A 13,491-nucleotide genomic window follows, 5' to 3' on the forward strand; every position below is an offset into this window, starting at 1 on the left:
GGTGTTATACTGCGACCAGCAATCGCCTCAGCCTGGATGTGCAGTGCTGGGTTGGCGTGGTCGGATTCCCTGACTGAAAATATTGATACCCTAGATAGGGACAGTATATTTTTGCCTATAGAGCATTTAAAAGATGCATTTCTATATATGCGTGATGCACAGCGGAATATTTGCCGACTGGCATCAAGTCTAAGTGCGTTGTCCATTTCTACCAGTAGAGGGTTATGGACACGTCAGTGGTCAGGTGATGCGTATTCCAAACGGCATTTGGAAGTATTGCCTTAATAAGGGGAGGAGTTATTTGGGGTCGGTCTTTCAGACCTGGTGGCCACGGCAACAGCTGGGAAATCCACGTTTGTACCCCAGGTCGCCTCTCAACATGAGAAGACGCCGTATTATCAGGCGCAGTCTTTTCGTGGACAAGCGGGCAAAATGTTCCTCATTTCTGCCCCGTGACAGAGGGAGAGGAAAAAGGCTGCAGAAATCAGCCAGTTCCCAGGAACAGAAACCCTCTCCCGCCTCTGTCAAGCCCTCAGTATGACGCTGGGGCTTTACAAGCAGAATCAGGCACGGTGGGGGGCCCGTCTCAATGAATTTCAGCGCGCAGTGGGCTCACTCGCAAGTAGACCCCTGGATCCTTCAGGTGATATCTCAGGGGTACAAATTAGAATTCGAGACGTCTCCCCCTCGCCGTTTTCCTAAAGTCGGCTTTACCGATGTCTCCTTCTGACAGGGAGACAGTTTTGGAAGCCATTCACAAGCTGTATTCCCAGCAGGTGATAATCAAGGTACCCCTCCTGCAACAGGGAACGGGGTATTATTCCACACTGTTGTGGTACCGAAGCCGGACGGCTCGGTGAGACCGATTCTAAATCTAAAATCTTTGAACACTTACATACAGAGGTTCAAATTCAAGATTGAGTCACTCAGAGCAGTGATTGCGAACCTGGAAGAAGGGGACTACATGATGTCTCGGGACATCAAGGATGCTTACCTTCATGTCAAAATTTACCCTTCTCACCAAGGGTACCTCAGGTTTATGGTACAGAACTGTCACTATCAGTTCAGACGCTGCCGTATGGATGGTCCACGGCACCCCGGGTCTTTACCAAGGTAATGGCCGAAATGATGATATTCCTTCGAAGGAAGGGAATTTTAGTTATCCCTTACTTGGACGATTCCCTGATAAGGGTAAGATCCAGGGAACAGTTGGAGGTCGGTGTAGCACTATCTCAGGTAGTGTTGCGGCAGCACGATTGGATTCTCAATATTCCAAAATCGCAGCTGGTTCCGACGACTTGTCTTCGGTTCCTAGGGATGATCCTGGACACAGTCCAGAAAAAGGTGTTTCTCCCGGAGGGGAAAGACAGGGAGTTATCCGAGCTAGTCAGGAACCTCCTAAAACCGAGCCAAGTCTCAGTGCATCAATGCACAAGGGTTCTGGGTAAAATGGTGGCTTCCTACGAAGCAATCCCATTCGGCAGATTCCACGCAAGAACTTTCCAGTGGGACCTGCTGGACAAATGGTCCGGGTCGCATCTTCAGATGCATCAGCGGATAACCCTGTCACCAAGGACAAGGGTGTCCCTCCTGTGGTGGTTGCAGAGTGCTCATCTTCTAGAGGGCCGCAGATTCGGCATTCAGGACTGGGTCCTGGTGACCACGGATGCCAGCCTGCGAGGCTGGGGAGCAGTCACACAGGGAAGGAATATCCAGGGCTTATGGTCAAGCCTGGAGACATCACTTCACATAAATATCCTGAAGCTAAGGGCCATTTACAATGCTCTAAGCTTAGCAAGACCTCTGCTTCAAGGTCAGCCGGTGTTGATCCAGTCGGACAACATCACGGCAGTCACCCACGTAAACAGACAGGGTGGCACAAGAAGCAGGAGGGCAATGGCAGAAGCTGCATGGATTCTTCGCTGGGCGGAAAATCATGTGATAGCACTGTCAGCAGTATTCATTCCGGGAGTGGACAACTGGGAAGCAGACTTCCTCAGCACGACCTCCACCCGGGAGAGTGGGGACTTCACCCAGAAGTCTTCCACATGATTATAAACCGTTGGGAAAAACTCGACAGGTATTGCGCCAGGTCAAGGGACCCTCAGGCAATAGCTGTAGACGCTCTGGTAACACCGTGGGTGTACCAGTCAGTGTATGTGTTCCCTCCTCTGCCTCTCATACCCAAGGTACTGAGATTGATAAGATGGAGAGGAGTAAGCACTATATTCGTGGCTCCGGATTGGCCAAGAAGGACTTGGTAACCAGAACTTCAAGAGATGCTCACGGAGGATCCGTGGCCTCTACCTCTAAGAAGGGACCTGCTCCAACAAGGACCCTGTCTGTTCCAAGACTTACCGCGGCTGCGTTTGACGGCATGGCGGTTGAACGCCGGATCCTGAAGGAAAAAAGGCATTCCGGATGAAGTCATCCCTATCCTGATCAAAGCCAGGAAGGATGTAACCGCAAAACATTATCACCGCATTTGGCGAAAATATGTTGCGTGGTGCGAGGCCAGTAAGGCCCGACGGAGGAAATTCAACTGGGTCGATTCCTACATTTCCTGCAAACAGGAGTGTCTATGGGCCTGAAATTGGGGTCCATTAAGGTTCAAATTTCGGCCCTGTCAATTTTCTTCCAAAAAGAACTAGCTTCAGTCCCTGAAGTTCAGACGTTTGTAAAAGGGGTACTGCATATACAGCCTCCTTTTGTGCCTCCAGTGGCACTTTGGGATCTCAATGTAGTTTTTTGGGTTCCAAAAGTCACATTGGTTTGAACCACTTAAATCTGTGGAGTTAAAATATCTCACATGGAAAGTGGTCATGCTGTTGGCCCTGGCCTGGGCCAGGCGCGTGTCAGAATTGGCGGCTTTATCCTGTAAAAGCCCTTATCTGATTTTCCATTCGGACAGGGCGGAATTGAGGACTCGTCCTCAGTTTCTCCCTAAGGTGGTTTCAGCGTTTCACCTGAACCAACCTATTGTGGTGCCTGCGGCTACTAGGGACTTGGAGGACTCCAAGTTGCTAGACGTTGTCAGGGCCCTGAAAATATATGTTTCCAGGACGGCTGGAGTCAGAAAATCTGACTCGCTGTTTATCCTGTATGCACCCAACAAGCTGGGTGCTCCTGCTTCTAAGCAGACTATTGCTCGTTGGATTTGTAGTACAATTCAGCTTGCACATTCTGTGGCAGGCCTGCCACAGCCAAAAATCTGTAAATGCCCACTTCACAAGGAAGGTGGGCTCATCTTGGGCGGCTGCCCGAGGGGTCTCGGCTTTACAACTTTGCCGAGCAGCTACTTGGTCAGGAGCAAATACGTTTGTAAAATTCTACAAAATTGATACCCTGGCTGAGGAGGACCTGGAGTTCTCTCAATTGGTGCTGCAGAGTCACCCGCACTCTCCCGCCCGTTTGGGAGCTTTGGTATAATCCCCATGGTCCTTACGGAGTCCCCAGCATCCACTTAGGACGTTAGAGAAAATAAGAATTTACTTACCGATAATTCTATTTCTCGTAGTCCGTAGTGGATGCTGGGCGCCCATCCCAAGTGCGGATTGTCTGCAATACTGGTACATAGTTATTGTTACCAAAAAATCGGGTTATTGCTGTAGTGAGCCATCTTTTCTAGAGGCTCCTCTGTTATCATGCTGTTAACTGGGTTCAGATCACAAGTTGTACAGTGTGATTTGTGTGGCTGGTATGAGTCTTACCCGGGATTCAAAATCCTTCCTTATTGTGTACGCTCGTCCGGGCACAGTATCCTAACTGAGGCTTGGAGGAGGGTCATAGGGGGAGGAGCCAGTGCACACCAGATAGTCCTAAAGCTTTCTTTAGATGTGCCCAGTCTCCTGCGGAGCCGCTATTCCCCATGGTCCTTACGGAGTCCCCAGCATCCACTACGGACTACGAGAAATAGAATTATCGGAAAGTAAATTCTTATTTTAGCAGCATTGCACACGCTAAGCCGCCGCCCTCTGGGAGTGTATCTTAGCTTAGCAGAATTGCGAACGAAAGATTAGCAGAATTGCTAATAGAAATTTCTTAGCAGTTTCTGAGTAGCTCGAGACTTACTCCTACACTGCGATCAGTTCAGTCAGTTTCGTTCCTGGTTTGACGTCACAAACACACCCAGCGTTCGCCCAGCCACTCCCCTGTTTCTCCAGACACTCCCCCGTTTCTCCAGACACTCCCGCGTTTTTCCCTGACACGCCTGCGTTTTTCCGCACACTCCCAGAAAACGGTCAGTTTCCACCCAGAAACACCCACTTCCTGTCAATCACACTACGATCAGCAGAACGATGAAAAAACCTTGTTAGTCCGTGAGTAAAATACCAAACTTTTGTGCAAATTTACTTGGCGCAGGCGCAGGCGCACTGCGAACATTGCGCATGCGCAGTTTGCCACTAATCGCTCCTGTAGCGAAAAAAAATAACGAGCGAACAACTCGGAATGACCCCCTAAGTGTCAATTTTGACTATCTCTTCTATAGAGATAGTCAAAATTGACTTGCCTGCACAGTCTATCTATTCTTGCGATGCCGACCGCGCGGGACTGCGCATTGGCATCGAATAGGGATCGCAAGGTGACTTTCACCTTGCGATCTGCACTAACTATTCTTACGATTTTTACTATATAGTCAAAATCGTAAGACAAAATCTCACCGTGTGTACACACCATTAGAATTTTCAGAGTTAAAATTGGAACTACGGCTGAAAGTAAAAATGCCCAATCTCATCATTCGTACCACAAGTCACTGACCTTCCGCCCAGGATCCTGACGATTTCTTGCTGGAAATTTGCTATATTTAGATCTGTTTATCCAGTTGGTTCAAAACAGTTCTCCCACTCTCACAGACGGTGCCCAGAGTGTCCCAGGCCGACTGTTCTGTGGGCATGCTGAAAGCACGCCGTAATTCCAAGACATTCATTCCATTATCCTACAGAAGAAAAACTTCTAAAGAAGATCTGTACGTTCGAATGTCAACAAACACAAGGGGACAGTGGTACGTCAAATGTGGTATCCGAACTCTGGGCCGACACCACTTAGGTCGACATCCAATGGTCGACAGTGACTAGGACGACACTAGAAATAGGTCGACATGAGGTTTTTTGTAAAAAAACCTTTTCCTTTTTTTTTTTTAACGTTTTTCCTACTTTCTGATCCACGTGGACTACGATTGGGAATAGTAACTTGTGCCGAGCGCAGCGAGGCACCTTGCCTGAAGCTCACGAGGGGACACGGTGCACTAATTGGGGTTCCTGGTCACTTTACGAAGAAAACGACACAAAAAAAACATGAAAAACTCATGTCGACCAATAGTAAAGCGCAACTGAATTTGCTGCGCTATAAAAGAAACTGTTAATAATAATAATAATAATAGGTGTCGACCTAGTGGGTGTTGACCTAGACACTGTTGACCCTGAGTCCCATACCCGTCAAATCTGAGATGCTGACACGCTAGTAATGTAAGGAAAGGCACTGTAACTGTGTCGGCTATACAACTTCAAACATCATGTTTTAAAGCCGAACAATGCTAAACATTGCATTACTGCTCTAGCATGTCGGCTTTGACGTATCGCTGTCCCCTTGTCGTCATTCTGAATATCGTTAAGATTAGTGATGAGCGGGTTCGGTTCCTCTGAATCCGAACCCGCCCGAACTTCAGCTTTTTTCCACGGGTCCGAGCAGGCTCGGATCCTCCCGCCTTGCTCGGTTAACCCAAGCACGCCCGAACGTCATCATCCCGCTGTCGGATTCTCGCGAGACTCGGATTCTATATAAGGAGCCGCGCGTCGCCGCCATTTTCACACGTGCATTGAGAGTCATAGGGAGAGGACGTGGCTGGCGTCCTCTCCGTTTAGAGAAGAGAGAGACACAGTATTTTGGGGAGCATTATTAGGAGGAGTACTACTATACTGTATACTACTCTACTACTTGCTGAAGTGATATTTATAGAGTCATAGGGAGAGGACGTGGCTGGCGTCCTCTCCGTTTAGAGAAGAGAGAGACACAGTATTTTGGGGAGCATTATTAGGAGGAGTACTACTATACTGTATACTACTATACTACTTGCTGAAGTGATATTTATAGAGTCATAGGGAGAGGACGTGGCTGGCGTCCTCTCCGTTTAGAGAAGAGAGAGACACAGTATTTTGGGGAGCATTATTAGGAGGAGTACTACTATACTGTATACTACTCAGACACAGTATTTTGGGGAGCATTATTAGGAGGAGTACTACTATACTGTATACTACTCTACTACTTGCTGAAGTGATATTTATAGAGTCATAGGGAGAGGACGTGGCTGGCGTCCTCTCCGTTTAGAGAAGAGAGAGACACAGTATTTTGGGGAGCATTATTAGGAGGAGTACTACTATACTGTATACTACTCTACTACTTGCTGAAGTGATATTTATAGAGTCATAGGGAGAGGATGTGGCTGGCGTCCTCTCCGTTTAGAGAAGAGAGAGACACAGTATTTTGGGGAGCATTATTAGGAGGAGTACTACTATACTGTATACTACTCTACTACTTGCTGAAGTGATATTTATAGAGTCATAGGGAGAGGACGTGGCTGGCGTCCTCTCCGTTTAGAGAAGAGAGAGACACAGTATTTTGGGGAGCATTATTAGGAGGAGTACTACTATACTGTATACTACTCTACTACTTGCTGAAGTGATATTTATAGAGTCATAGGGAGAGGACGTGGCTGGCGTCCTCTCCGTTTAGAGAAGAGAGAGACACAGTATTTTGGGGAGCATTATTAGGAGGAGTACTACTATACTGTATACTACTCAGACACAGTATTTTGGGGAGCATTATTAGGAGGAGTACTACTATACTGTATACTACTCTACTACTTGCTGAAGTGATATTTATAGAGTCATAGGGAGAGGACGTGGCTGGCGTCCTCTCCGTTTAGAGAAGAGAGAGACACAGTATTTTGGGGAGCATTATTAGGAGGAGTACTACTATACTGTATACTACTCTACTACTTGCTGAAGTGATATTTATAGAGTCATAGGGAGAGGACGTGGCTGGCGTCCTCTCCGTTTAGAGAAGAGAGAGACACAGTATTTTGGGGAGCATTATTAGGAGGAGTACTACTATACTGTATACTACTCTACTACTTGCTGAAGTGATATTTATAGAGTCATAGGGAGAGGACGTGGCTGGCGTCCTCTCCGTTTAGAGAAGAGAGAGACACAGTATTTTGGGGAGCATTATTAGGAGGAGTACTACTATACTGTATACTACTCTACTACTTGCTGAAGTGATATTTATAGAGTCATAGGGAGAGGACGTGGCTGGCGTCCTCTCCGTTTAGAGAAGAGAGAGACACAGTATTTTGGGGAGCATTATTAGGAGGAGTACTACTATACTGTATACTACTATACTACTTGCTGAAGTGATATTTATAGAGTCATAGGGAGAGGACGTGGCTGGCGTCCTCTCCGTTTAGAGAAGAGAGAGACACAGTATACTATTTTGGGGAGCATTATTAGGAGGAGTACTACTATACTGTATACTACTCTACTACTTGCTGAAGTGATATTTATAGAGTCATAGGGAGAGGACGTGGCTGGCGTCCTCTCCGTTTAGAGAAGAGAGAGACACAGTATTTTGGGGAGCATTATTAGGAGGAGTACTACTATACTGTATACTACTCTACTACTTGCTGAAGTGATATTTATAGAGTCATAGGGAGAGGACGTGGCTGGCGTCCTCTCCGTTTAGAGAAGAGAGAGACACAGTATTTTGGGGAGCATTATTAGGAGGAGTACTACTATACTGTATACTACTATACTACTTGCTGAAGTGATATTTATAGATTAGATAGTGTGACTGTAAGTGTATTATCTGACTTGTGGGGGAGACACTGACAGTGGGGAGCAGTTAGAGTCTGAGAGCAGGACTCAGGAGTACATATAACGTACAGTGCACACTTTTGCTGCCAGAGTCAGTGCCACACTGCCATTGTTGTGACCACACTGACCACCAGTATAATAATATATTTTGTGATTGTCTGCTTAGGACTCGGAGTACTAGTTGCAAGTTGCAACGTGACCTGACCACCAGTTTAATAATCAATCACCACCAGTTTAATATATATATATAATTGTATATAATATATATATATATAATATTGTATACCACCTACCCGTGGTTTTTTTTTTTCTTTCTTCTTTGTACATACTACTATAGTATAGTAGCTTACTGTAGCAGTCTGCGGTGCTGCTGAGCTGACAGTGTCCAGCAGGTCCGTCATCAGTCATCATTACCAATACCTAATAAATATATTATCTACCTGTCCGGCTGCAGTACTAGTGATATTATATATACATACATATATATATTGATTTCATCTCATTATCAATCATCCAGTCTATATTAGCAGCAGACACAGTACGGTAGTCCACGGCTGTAGCTACCTCTGTGTCGGCACTCGGCAGTCCATCCATAATTGTATACTAGTATCCATCCATCTCCATTGTTTACCTGAGGTGCCTTTTAGTTGTGCCTATTAAAATATGGAGAACAAAAATGTTGAGGTTCCAAAATTAGGGAAAGATCAAGATCCACTTCCACCTCGTGCTGAAGCTGCTGCCACTAGTCATGGCCGAGACGATGAAATGCCAGCAACGTCGTCTGCCAAGGCCGATGCCCAATGGCATAGTACAGAGCATGTCAAATCCAAAACACCAAATATCAGTAAAAAAAGGACTCCAAAACCTAAAATAAAATTGTCGGAGGAGAAGCGTAAACTTGCCAATATGCCATTTACCACACGGAGTGGCAAGGAACGGCTGAGGCCCTGGCCTATGTTCATGGCTAGTGGTTCAGCTTCACAGGAGGATGGAAGCACTCAGCCTCTCGCTAGAAAACTGAAAAGACTCAAGCTGGCAAAAGCACCGCAAAGTACTGTGCGTTCTTCGAAATCCCAAATCCACAAGGAGAGTCCAATTGTGTCGGTTGCGATGCCTGACCTTCCCAACACTGGACGTGAAGAGCATGCGCCTTCCACCATTTGCACGCCCCCTGCAAGTGCTGGAAGGAGCACCCGCAGTCCAGTTCCTGATAGTCAGATTGAAAATGTCAGTGTTGAAGTACACCAGGATGAGGAGGATATGGGTGTTGCTGGCGCTGGGGAGGAAATTGACAAGGAGGATTCTGATGGTGAGGTGGTTTGTTTAAGTCAGGCACCCGGGGAGACACCTGTTGTCCGTGGGAGGAATAGGGCCGTTGACATGCCTGGTGAAAATACCAAAAAAATCAGCTCTTCGGTGTGGAAGTATTTCACCAGAAATGCGGACAACATTTGTCAAGCCGTGTGTTGCCTTTGTCAAGCTGTAATAAGTAGGGGTAAGGACGTTAACCACCTCGGAACATCCTCCCTTATACGTCACCTGCAGCACATTCATAATAAGTCAGTGACAAGTTCAAAAACTTTGTGTGACAGCGGAAGCAGTCCACTGACCAGTAAATCCCTTCCTCTTGTAACCAAGCTCACGCAAACCACCCCACCACCAACTCCCTCAGTGTCAATTTCCTCCTTCCCCAGGAATGCCAATAGTCCTGCAGGCCATGTCACTGGCAATTCTGACGAGTCCTCTCCTGCCTGGGATTCCTCCGATGCATCCTTGCGTGTAACGCCTACTGCTGCTGGCGCTGCTGTTGTTGCTGCTGGGAGTCGATGGTCATCCCAGAGGGGAAGTCGGAAGACCACTTGTACTACTTCCAGTAAGCAATTGACTGTCCAACAGTCCTTTGCGAGGAAGATGAAATATCACAGCAGTCATCCTGCTGCAAAGCGGATAACTGAGGCCTTGGCATCCTGGGTGGTGAGAAACGTGGTTCCAGTATCCATCATTACTGCAGAGCCAACTAGAGACTTGTTGGAGGTACTGTGTCCCCGGTACCAAATACCATCTAGGTTCCATTTCTCTAGGCAGGCGATACCGAAAATGTACACAGACCTCAGAAAAAGAGTCACCAGTGTCCTAAAAAATGCAGCTGTACCCAATGTCCACTTAACCACGGACATGTGGACAAGTGGAGCAGGGCAGGGTCAGGACTATATGACTGTGACAGCCCACTGGGTAGATGTATGGACTCCCGCCGCAAGAACAGCAGCGGCGGCACCAGTAGCAGCATCTCGCAAACGACAACTCTTTCCTAGGCAGGCTACGCTTTGTATCACCGCTTTCCAGAATACGCACACAGCTGAAAACCTCTTACGGCAACTGAGGAAGATCATCGCGGAATGGCTTACCCCAATTGGACTCTCCTGTGGATTTGTGGCATCGGACAACGCCAGCAATATTGTGTGTGCATTAAATATGGGCAAATTCCAGCACGTCCCATGTTTTGCACATACCTTGAATTTGGTGGTGCAGAATTTTTTTAAAAACGACAGGGGCGTGCAAGAGATGCTGTCGGTGGCCAGAAGAATTGCGGGACACTTTCGGCGTACAGGCACCACGTACAGAAGACTGGAGCACCACCAAAAACTACTGAACCTGCCCTGCCATCATCTGAAGCAAGAAGTGGTAACGAGGTGGAATTCAACCCTCTATATGCTTCAGAGGTTGGAGGAGCAGCAAAAGGCCATTCAAGCCTATACAATTGAGCACGATATAGGAGGTGGAATGCACCTGTCTCAAGTGCAGTGGAGAATGATTTCAACGTTGTGCAAGGTTCTGATGCCCTTTGAACTTGCCACACGTGAAGTCAGTTCAGACACTGCCAGCCTGAGTCAGGTCATTCCCCTCATCAGGCTTTTGCAGAAGAAGCTGGAGACATTGAAGGAGGAGCTAACACGGAGCGATTCCGCTAGGCATGTGGGACTTGTGGATGGAGCCCTTAATTCGCTTAACAAGGATTCACGGGTGGTCAATCTGTTGAAATCAGAGCACTACATTTTGGCCACCGTGCTCGATCCTAGATTTAAAGCCTACCTTGGATCTCTCTTTCCGGCAGACACAAGTCTGCTGGGGTTGAAAGACCTGCTGGTGACAAAATTGTCAAGTCAAGCGGAACGCGACCTGTCAACATCTCCTCCTTCACATTCTCCCGCAACTGGGGGTGCGAGGAAAAGGCTCAGAATTCCGAGCCCACCCGCTGGCGGTGATGCAGGGCAGTCTGGAGCGACTGCTGATGCTGACATCTGGTCCGGTCTGAAGGACCTGACAACGATTACGGACATGTCGTCTACTGTCACTGCATATGATTCTCTCACCATTGAAAGAATGGTGGAGGATTATATGAGTGACCGCATCCAAGTAGGCACGTCAGACAGTCCGTACTTATACTGGCAGGAAAAAGAGGCAATTTGGAGGCCCTTGCACAAACTGGCTTTATTCTACCTAAGTTGCCCTCCCACAAGTGTGTACTCCGAAAGAGTGTTTAGTGCCGCCGCTCACCTTGTCAGCAATCGGCGTACGAGGTTACATCCAGAAAATGTGGAGAAGATGATGTTCATTAAAATGAATTATAATCAATTCCTCCGTGGAGACATTGACCAGCAGCAATTGCCTCCACAAAGTACACAGGGAGCTGAGATGGTGGATTCCAGTGGGGACGAATTGATAATCTGTGAGGGGGGGAATGTACACGGTGATATATCGGAGGATGATGATGAGGTGGACATCTTGCCTCTGTACAGCCAGTTTGTGCAAGGAGAGATTAATTGCTTCTTTTTTGGTGGGGGTCCAAACCAACCCGTCATTTCAGTCACAGTCGTGTAGCAGACCCTGTCACTGAAATGATGGGTTGGTTAAAGTGTGCATGTCCTGTTTATACAACATAAGGGTGGGTGGGAGGGCCCAAGGACAATTCCATCTTGCACCTCTTTTTTCTTTAATTTTTCTTTGCGTCATGTGCTGTTTGGGGAGGGTTTTTTGGAAGGGACATCCTGCGTGACACTGCAGTGACACTCCTAGATGGGCCCGGTGTTTGTGTCGGCCACTAGGGTCGCTTATCTTACTCACACAGCTACCTCATTGCGCCTCTTTTTTTCTTTGCGTCATGTGCTGTTTGGGGAGGGTTTTTTGGAAGGGACATCCTGCGTGACACTGCAGTGACACTCCTAGATGGGCCCGGTGTTTGTGTCGGCCACTAGGGTCGCTTATCTTACTCACACAGCTACCTCATTGCGCCTCTTTTTTTCTTTGCATCATGTGCTGTTTGGGGAGGGTTTTTTGGAAGGGACATCCTGCGTGACACTGCAGTGACACTCCTAGATGGGCCCGGTGTTTGTGTCGGCCACTAGGGTCGCTTATCTTACTCACACAGCTACCTCATTGCGCCTCTTTTTTTCTTTGCGTCATGTGCTGTTTGGGGAGGGTTTTTTGGAAGGGACATCCTGCGTGACACTGCAGTGACACTCCTAGATGGGCCCGGTGTTTGTGTCGGCCACTAGGGTCGCTTATCTTACTCACACAGCTACCTCATTGCGCCTCTTTTTTTCTTTGCGTCATGTGCTGTTTGGGGAGGGTTTTTTGGAAGGGACATCCTGCGTGACACTGCAGTGACACTCCTAGATGGGCCCGGTGTTTGTGTCGGCCACTAGGGTCGCTTATCTTACTCACACAGCTACCTCATTGCGCCTCTTTTTTTCTTTGCGTCATGTGCTGTTTGGGGAGTGTTTTTTGGAAGGGCCATCCTGCGTGACACTGCAGTGACACTCCTAGATGGGCCCGGTGTTTGTGTCGGCCACTAGGGTCGCTTAGCTTAGTCATCCAGCGACCTAGGTGCAAATTTTAGGACTAAAAATAATATTGTGAGGTGTGAGGTATTCAGAATAGACTGAAAATGAGTGTAAATTATGGTTTTTGAGGTTAATAATACTTTGGGATCAAAATGACCCCCAAATTCTATGATTTAAGCTGTTTTTTAGGGTTTTTTGAAAAAAACACCCGAATCCAAAACACACCCGAATCCGACAAAAAAAATTCGGTGAGGTTTTGCCAAAACGCGGTCGAACCCAAAACACGGCCGCGGAACCGAACCCAAAACCAAAACACAAAACCCGAAAAATTTCCGGCGCTCATCTCTAGTTAAGACATATCCATCCCTAATATTCAATTATAACATACTTTCCAACTGTCCTGCTTTTGGAAGGAAAGTCCTTACTTTGAAGTACTGTCCTGAGGTTCCGTGCAGGCATGAATTTTCCACAAGGGTCCCTGTGGCAGGGCCTCACGAAATCTGTCCCGTCCATGATCCATCACAAAGGATGGCTTCTCGTTGAATGTTTTACAAAGGCTTACAGGTCTATTTATTAACATTATTTTTACTAAAATAATGTGAAAAAGGGGATTTTCTGTTTTCACACCCTTTTCACATTATTTTAGTATCACCGGAATGTATTAAAGGGCATTTGGAGCAGTTTTCATGAAAAACTGCTCCAAACCCTTTACTTCACTTTTTTTTTAGTAATCCACATCGCATTCTCCATACTTATGGGAAATGTGATGAGGCCAAATTTAC

Source organism: Pseudophryne corroboree, chromosome 9 (genome assembly GCF_028390025.1).
Source record: "Pseudophryne corroboree isolate aPseCor3 chromosome 9, aPseCor3.hap2, whole genome shotgun sequence".
Taxonomy (NCBI): Eukaryota; Metazoa; Chordata; class Amphibia; order Anura; family Myobatrachidae; genus Pseudophryne; species Pseudophryne corroboree.